The following is an 8,067-nucleotide window of genomic DNA, read 5'->3' on the forward strand; positions in this document are numbered from 1 at the left end:
AGAATAATATTGATTCCTCAAATAATACTATTTAAATTAACCAACACCTCAAATCATCGTGAATTTTGTATGCCACGATAGTGTGGACGTATACAAAATCAAACATTTGTAAGAGGAGGTTTTACCCATTAATTTTATTCTTGTCAACCTAACTTTATGATAAATAAATAGTTAGTTTTCCTTTGATCACACAAATAATAGCAGTGATTCCGATGGGGAGGATACTATTAGACGTGCCTAAGTGTATACCATTACTTGACACTTAGTCCATTAAATAAGATTGTGCCCCTTCCGATGGGGAAGATCACACGCTCCTAATTAATTTCCTATAGTAATCCAAAATGGAAGTTTGATCTAGTGATCCACAAACAAACTCATCCGATATGGAGGAAGGCACTCAGAGCCAACGTGCAAGTTTGTTTGCATCACTTACAAACTAGTAATGGAGACCGTGGAATTTATTAAAAAATCCCTCTCCCACTTAGTTATTTAAGGTGAGGAATTTTAACCTAATAAGCACACATGACACACATAACAGTAAATAAAAGCAATAAATATGGAAATTATTTTCCAACTATTATGACATTTTCCATCACTATCCTTCGCGTGCTGCCAGCCCTAGGGTTCATGCTGTCGGGTCTATCGAGCTTCCTTTTTCCACTGCGCTTCTGGTCCTCCAATAGTACCACATCTTGCAAGGATACGATCCGCGACAAAAATAGAATTTTACATATATCGATCCTATATTCCACAAAGGAAAGTACATGTAATCTAGATCGAAATAAAAATGTAAAATCCTAATAACTAATACAGCTCCTGCTGTATTTAATATTATAATCATGCACACACAATAAAATGCCCTTGACATGTCCAAGGGTCCAATCACATACAATATCTATAAGTCATAATAGTAGGAGCCTGCAACCACAGAGTTAACACATCCTACTATTATCCTGCGTAAATTATGTATAACATGTGCATAATTAAACTGAAAACCAAACACACAAAGGCAAACTCTAGCTCTGATACCAATTTTTGGTTGGTCCTAGGAAGATTGTACCGGTTCCACTGTACAAAAATTTTGTACAAGTGTCGAACCTTTCCTAAACAACCTATTGTGTTCTTTAGAAATTAAATTAGGAATCGCAAACGGAACTTAACATTATTGATTCCAAATTTAACTTATCTATTCTTAATGGTTTAGACTTGGATCGCAAACGATACTTAACATTATTGATCCAAATCCACCTATGTTATAAATTCAATTAAATATTAATTCCTAAAATTGGCTTCTAGGACTGTATGACGAGGCACTAGTCCTTCTTGGATATGGGATCATCCACCACCGCCTAGACAAAGCCTTTTAAAGAAATATAATATTTAATTTCCTTATATAACTCTAGGTTTAACAAAAAAGAACAATCAAATCACAAATTCGAAAAACAAAAAAACACAAACTCGAATCACAAATTCGTAACTCTAGAATCATATGTCTCTTGTGTTTGGAATTCATACAAAGAAAAACTAGCATGATGTGGAAAATAATTACTAGTTATACCTTTCTTTGTATGCAACGATCTCTTGATCTTCTGCCATATTCCTCGCCTCCTCTTGGACGTCGTGTGGGCGACGATTCTCCAAGACGAACACCACCCAAAAGCTCCTCCTCCTTCTCTAAGTTTCGGCCACAACCACCACTAAGGAACAAAAGAGAGCAAGGGAAAAGGGAAAGGGAGAGAGCCGACCACAAGAGAGATCACAAGCAAGAGAATAAGAATTGATGCATCATGAGGCCTCTCCTCCCCTTCTTTTATAATACTTGCCCAAGGCAAATAAGGAAAGATTTTTACAAAAAAATTAAAATCTTCTTCTTGTTTTCCTTTTCTACTTTTTAATTCCTTTTTCTCCTCTTAATTGATTTAATGGCCGGCCCCTTGCTTGGACACCAAGCAAGGGTGGCCGGCCCTTAAAAGAAGAAAAATAAATCTTGTAAAAATTTTATAAGCAAAGAAGGAAAGCTCTTATAAAATTTTACAAGCTATCTTTTAATTTCCTAACGTGGATGTTTTAAAAAAAGAAAGTTTTAAAAATTAAAACCAAGTTTTAAAATTTAAAACTTCTCTTCTAAAATTTCCTTTTTTAACATGGTTACAAAAAAAGGGAAAGTTTTAAATTTAAAACTCTCTTTTTAAAAACCATATGGATGGTTAAAAAAGGAAACTTTTAAAACTTTTAAACTTTATTTTAAACCATGTGGCCTAATTCAAATAAGGAAAGTTTTATAATTTTAAATCTCTCTTTTAAAACTTGTAGATATCTACAAAGAGAAGATTTTAAAAATTCAAAACACCCCTCATAATTTGAATTATATGGTCGGCCCCCTTCAAATTGCTTGTGGCCGACCCTTGGCTTAGTCACCAAACCTTGGGCCGACCCCCTCTTGGACACCAAGATGGGCTTTTCATGGGTGGATATGAGACATTAATGAGGCTACGACAGGGACCTAGAGGAGAAATTGGTTTTGGCCTCCCGACGAGCTCGAGTATCTCGTGTTCGCCCCGAACACACAACTCAAGTTCATCAATAATAACTCATTCTACTATAGAGTTATTATTGTACTACCGCACCAATCCCAAATTACATTACAGACTCCTTCTTATCATGAGTGTGTTAATCTCCCTGTGTTTAAGATATCGAATGTCCATTAATTTAATGAGTTACTGACAACTCATTTAATTAATATCTAGCTCCGAGAGTAGTACCACTCAACTTTCACTACAAGAAAAACCCTCATAGACATTGGTGGAACAACAGCGATTTTAAGCAAAAACCGATGTCTTTGAGTATTTTACACCAGTTTTTCCAAAAACCGGTGTCTATGAGCGCAGATTCTCGCTCATAGACATCGGTTTTTTAGGCGATGTCTATGAGCGCCTTTTTTTCGTTAATAGACATCGATTTTAATAGCGGTTTTTAAAACCCGATGTTAATGAACCAAAATAAAATATTTTAATTTTTCCCACTAGCCAAAATTTGCAACACTTCACAAAGTTCCCTCCAAACCTAAACCTATATCACGCCCCTTCCTCCGACCATCTCTCTCAGCCTAAACCTAAACCTAAACCTCCGACCATCTCTCTCAACCTCATCTCCCTCTTCCCCTTCCTAGATCGACGCCCCTTCCTCTCCCGATCAGGATCAAGACACGACGCCCTTGCTTCTCCGTCCAACCACACCGCATCTCCTCCAACTCCTCCCTTTGGGTGAGAAGAGGCTGCCTGTGTGGCTTGGAGTCGTCTCCGGGTCGCTAGAAGTCGTCCTCCTCCACCCTTTCTTGATCCCATATCTGGTAACCTCGATTCCTCATCTCCTTCTTCCGATCTGATCCCTCCTTGTCGATCCTTGGGTGGCCAGGATTGATCAGAGCTCCTTGCTCGCTGATTTTGCTGCTTGCGGTAGGATTCGGTGCTGCCTCCGGGTGTGTTATCGACTTATCGGTCGACATGGTGAGGGGGAAGACGCAGATGAGGAGGATAGAGAACCTGGCCAGTCGGCAGGTGATCTTTTCCAAGCACCGGAGAGGCCTTCTGTAGAAGGCCTTTGAGCTCTCTATGCTCTACGATGCCGAGCACCAAATGTCAAGTATTCCCCAAGTACTCCTTATGGTTATCGATTTGTGAACTAGGTAACAAATGTCAAGTATTTTTGTCTTTCATCTGAAATGAAAGTACCTGCAGTGCTTCCATACTTGACCAATTTGAGCTTGATCAGGAGTTAAATGCATATTTTGCATTTTTGTTCGAACTTATTGCTGAGAGGGGACCTTCTGTGGGTTTGAATGTTAACCTTAGCCAATATGATCTGTTTCATGGTCATCTCTTCATTGGTCGACTCTAGAAGACTTGGCATTCTGTAAGTAGAAAATGATCTTCCAATTTCTCAGTAAAGTTATAGCTTTCTTATTGTTTGAAATGTTGTGTTCTTCTGCAGTGCTCACTCTATTTTCATGCTCATTTTGTCAGAGTGACAAGTGTTTTCAAGGAATAGTAGCAAACATAAAACGTGTCTTAGTGTTGTGATGCCTATACAAATTTAAGTAGAAAAAAAAATTAAACAATTAAACTAAAGTGATTTATCTCTTGGTAAATGATCACAGGGTATTGAAGTCGCTACTGAAGTCCTTCCTCATCTTCGACAGTTTCATCTTCTTGATCTCTTGATTGCAAGTAGTAATTGATTGATGCATGCAATGTGTTTGATGAATTTCCTCAAACACTACCCTGAGTTGATTTTATCATTTTTGTTTGCATGATTCTCTTGAGTGGTAAATGCTAGCTACTGTCACTTGTGGTATCAATTCTAGTTTGCCCCTAACACAATTTCATATGCCAATAGTAGTTTTTGTGGTTGTTGTTGTTGTGATGTAGCTCAAGGAGCGGCTATGAGGCTACTTGTGAAAATGACACTTCCACCAAAATCACATGAACAAAGAAAATCCGACAGATTTAGTTCATTTAAGATGCAGAGAGGGTGCTATACCCATCAACAAGATGAAATGATGACATTTAACTTTTCCTTATGAGATGAAATATTCTAGTTGGTTGGTTAGTTATCTTGAAGTGTCGTGTTAATTTTAATTAATTAGATAGTTGAAACTGGAAGGGTTTAAAGAAAGTTTATTGGTGTGTTATGGAAGAGTCTTGACAAAATGAAATTTCTCAAGTTAATGGGATATTTTACCAGCTCACTGTTGACTCAATTAATACCCTCAATAACACCATGTCAACCTCATGCCAAGGTATATATCTCTACTTAATTATTGAACAATAGTTCCCTTCCAAGTATTCAATTCTCTGTCTAACCCAGTTTCCACTTGCAAATTTCAGGTGCTCATGGTGGATTTTTTCATGGCTGATCAACTTTGCAGCCAGGTATAATAGTATATTAATCAATCATTCAAAAATGACATTATCAAATTTCTATCCATTAACCATATCATTTGTGGAAAATTAGGTCCCAATGCTCAGAAACATGAAGTATGTGGCATGCTACTACATAACTGGGAGTTATAGAACACAAGACTATGGGCTTTGCATGAGATCCAAGCATTACAGGGACTTAGCGTACGTTGTCTCCTTTCTTCCTTACTACTGGCGAGCCATGCAGGTTTAATTAGTTTCGCACACTCTCCTCCTTTCTATGCATCTAGATTCTGATATGATCTGGGCGTACAGTGTGCTATAAGATGGTTTGATGAAGGAGAAACAAGCCACTTGATCAACCTGGGAAAGTATGTTTCAGCCATGCTGGCTGCTGGTGCCAAAGTAGCTTATGAAAAGGAGAAGAGTGCAGGCTGGCTTGCACTTCTTGCAGTAATCTCAAGTGCTGCCACTGTGTACCAACTGTACTGGGATTTTGTTAAGGATTGGGGATTGCTCCAACTCAACTCCAAGAACCGATGGCTTCCGGAATGAATTGATCCTCCGGTGCAAGTTTGTTTACTACTTATTGATGGTATGTCATGAGATCATATACACTAATCACATCTAATGAAGTCTTAAGTATGATATCGGTTTGTTTATCTCAAACACAAAATTACCAGACCATAATTTTACTCATTAGATCAACGAAGATGTTCCACAATAAATTTGCAGGCTTTGAACTTTGTTCTACGGCTCGCTTGGTTGCAAACAGTTCTGCACTACAACTTTGCGAGTTTGGATTACAGAGTGACTTCATTCTTCTTAGCAGCCCTCGAGGTGATTCGGCGAGGGCATTGGAATTTTTATAGGTAGATTTTTTAGAAGAAAAAAAACTTTTCTTTTCTATTGTTGTTTTCTTTCTTAAATGTTAATCTCTACTGATCGATGTTTCAGTTGGAGAATGAGCACCTGAACAATGCTGGAAAATTTAGGGCTGTTAAGACAGTTCCACTGCCTTTTCATGAAGTGGATAAGGAAGGATAGATCTATCACTATATGATATGGTTAAGATAATTGATGAACGTTTCTTTTTTAAAACATTTCAATTAATTATCTTGTTACCTGGTGCTCTTACTACTTTTTTAACTATGATTTTTTGTCTTGATTTACTAATATATTATTTATGTATTTTTACAGTTTACAAATCTCAAATACTCCAGAGTTGAAATTCATGAAGTGCGGTTCGAGTGGGCTGAATGCATGCTAATTACATTTGAGTAGGAAAAGTATTTGATTTTTGAAAACTTTGGATGATGCATGCATTTGCATGGAATGTAAATTATGGATACTACCTTGATGTGTACAATATCAATTACCTTTTGAAGTTGTAAAAAGAATATTTGTATATTTTATGAATATAAAAAGAATAATATTAACTAAATTTTGTACTATTAAAATATTGTATCATATCGGTTTTTCACTGTTTCGAAAATCGAATCGGTGTCGTTAAACAATACTGATATTACATCGGTTTTCCACCGCTGCCAAAATCGGTGTCATTAACTGATATTACATCGGTTTTACACCGTTGCTAAAATAGTGTCGTTAAGTGATACTACACCGGTTCATAACCGATTTAAAAACTGGTGTCGTTAAGTGATACTACATCGGTTATAACCCGATGTCTAAAATGGCAAACCTTTTACATCGCTTTCATAGACATCGGTCAATTTTGTAATAGACAGCGGTGGAAAACCGATGTCTATGAGGGTTTTTCTTGTAGTGTTTATTATCATGTCGGACTAAGTCCACATGCAGGATTTAAGATGACAATCCTTATGAGCTCCTCTTGGGGACATTATCAACTTAGATTACTAGGACACAGTTTCCTTCTATAATCAACAACACACACTATAAGTAATATCATTTCCCAACTTATCGGGCCTTTTGATTTATCGAACTAAATCTCACCCTTTGATAAGTCAAAGAAATAAATACTAAATATATGTGTTTATTATTATATTAGGATTAAGAGCACACACTTCCATAATAACTAATGTCTAGTTCTTTTATTAAGTCAGTATAAAAAGAACTTACCTTAAATGATCCTACTCAATACACTTAGAGTGTACTAGTATAATTTATTAGTCAAGATAAACTAATACCTAATTACACTACGACTATTCCAACGGTTTGTTCCTTTCCATCTTAGTCGTGAGCAATTGTTTATAATTTATAAAGAACTGATAACATGATCTTCTATCTATGTCTCCACACACTATGTTATCTACAATATAAATTAATTGAACAACTACACTTAGTAAATAAATGTAGACATTTGACCAATGCGATTCTTTTATTTCAAAATAGATGTTTACAAAAAACTAGACTTTTAGTATACACTCTAACACAGATAAGGACAAGCAACAAAGATCAATCACAAGAACAATATAGAGTGGATATAAGGTAAGCAAGCAGTTACTGCATAATCAACACATAATAATAAATAATCATGCACTAAGATCAAAAAGACTATAGAGGACAAAACAAGAACTACCCACCTCTAATGTAGCTTGTGTCAGACAATTCCCACGTCGAGATGCTCGTCTCGCATCAGAGTCCTGCATTAAAATGTACAATTTAACTAATTCCATCATGCATCAACCAACTAATGCTAAATCTCAAAACCAATTAAGGTAACCCTAATCGAAATGATCATTAGTTAACCCTAATTATTGATTAATTTCAATTAACCTAATACCTTGATTGAATTAGGTCTAGGCCACATTAACCCTCATTCTCACTAATTCATCCAATAATCGGAATCCACGGTTAATTAATACCTCCATGAATCTCTTATCACCTTAATTAATTAAGTATCATGAATCATTAACCAAATAAATTCTCAACAGTATCTAATTAATCTAAATGAAAAAATCTAATTAGGTAACGAAGTTTGTTACCCTACGACTTCTCCTTATCTCCGGCGGTGGTCCACTATTGCACACAGGAAAAAAAAAAGAGCAGCATCGGGTGGTTCAAACAATGGCGACCTCGTTGTGGCAGCAGCAACAGCTACTCGCGGTGACCGTCATGGAAGAAAATGGTAGCATTGACTCTCCAACAATGTCCCAGCCCTCTTGTG

The 8,067-nt window shown here is 36.6% G+C and overlaps 1 pseudogene; it reads left to right on the forward strand.

The window, feature by feature from the left end:
• The first annotated feature begins 4,892 nt into the window (after window positions 1-4,892).
• Window positions 4,893-5,966, forward strand: LOC121977236 (annotated as a pseudogene).
• Window positions 5,967-8,067: the final 2,101 nt, after the last annotated feature.

This window comes from Zingiber officinale, chromosome 4B, assembly GCF_018446385.1.
Source record: "Zingiber officinale cultivar Zhangliang chromosome 4B, Zo_v1.1, whole genome shotgun sequence".
NCBI classification, from domain to species: domain Eukaryota; kingdom Viridiplantae; phylum Streptophyta; class Magnoliopsida; order Zingiberales; family Zingiberaceae; genus Zingiber; species Zingiber officinale.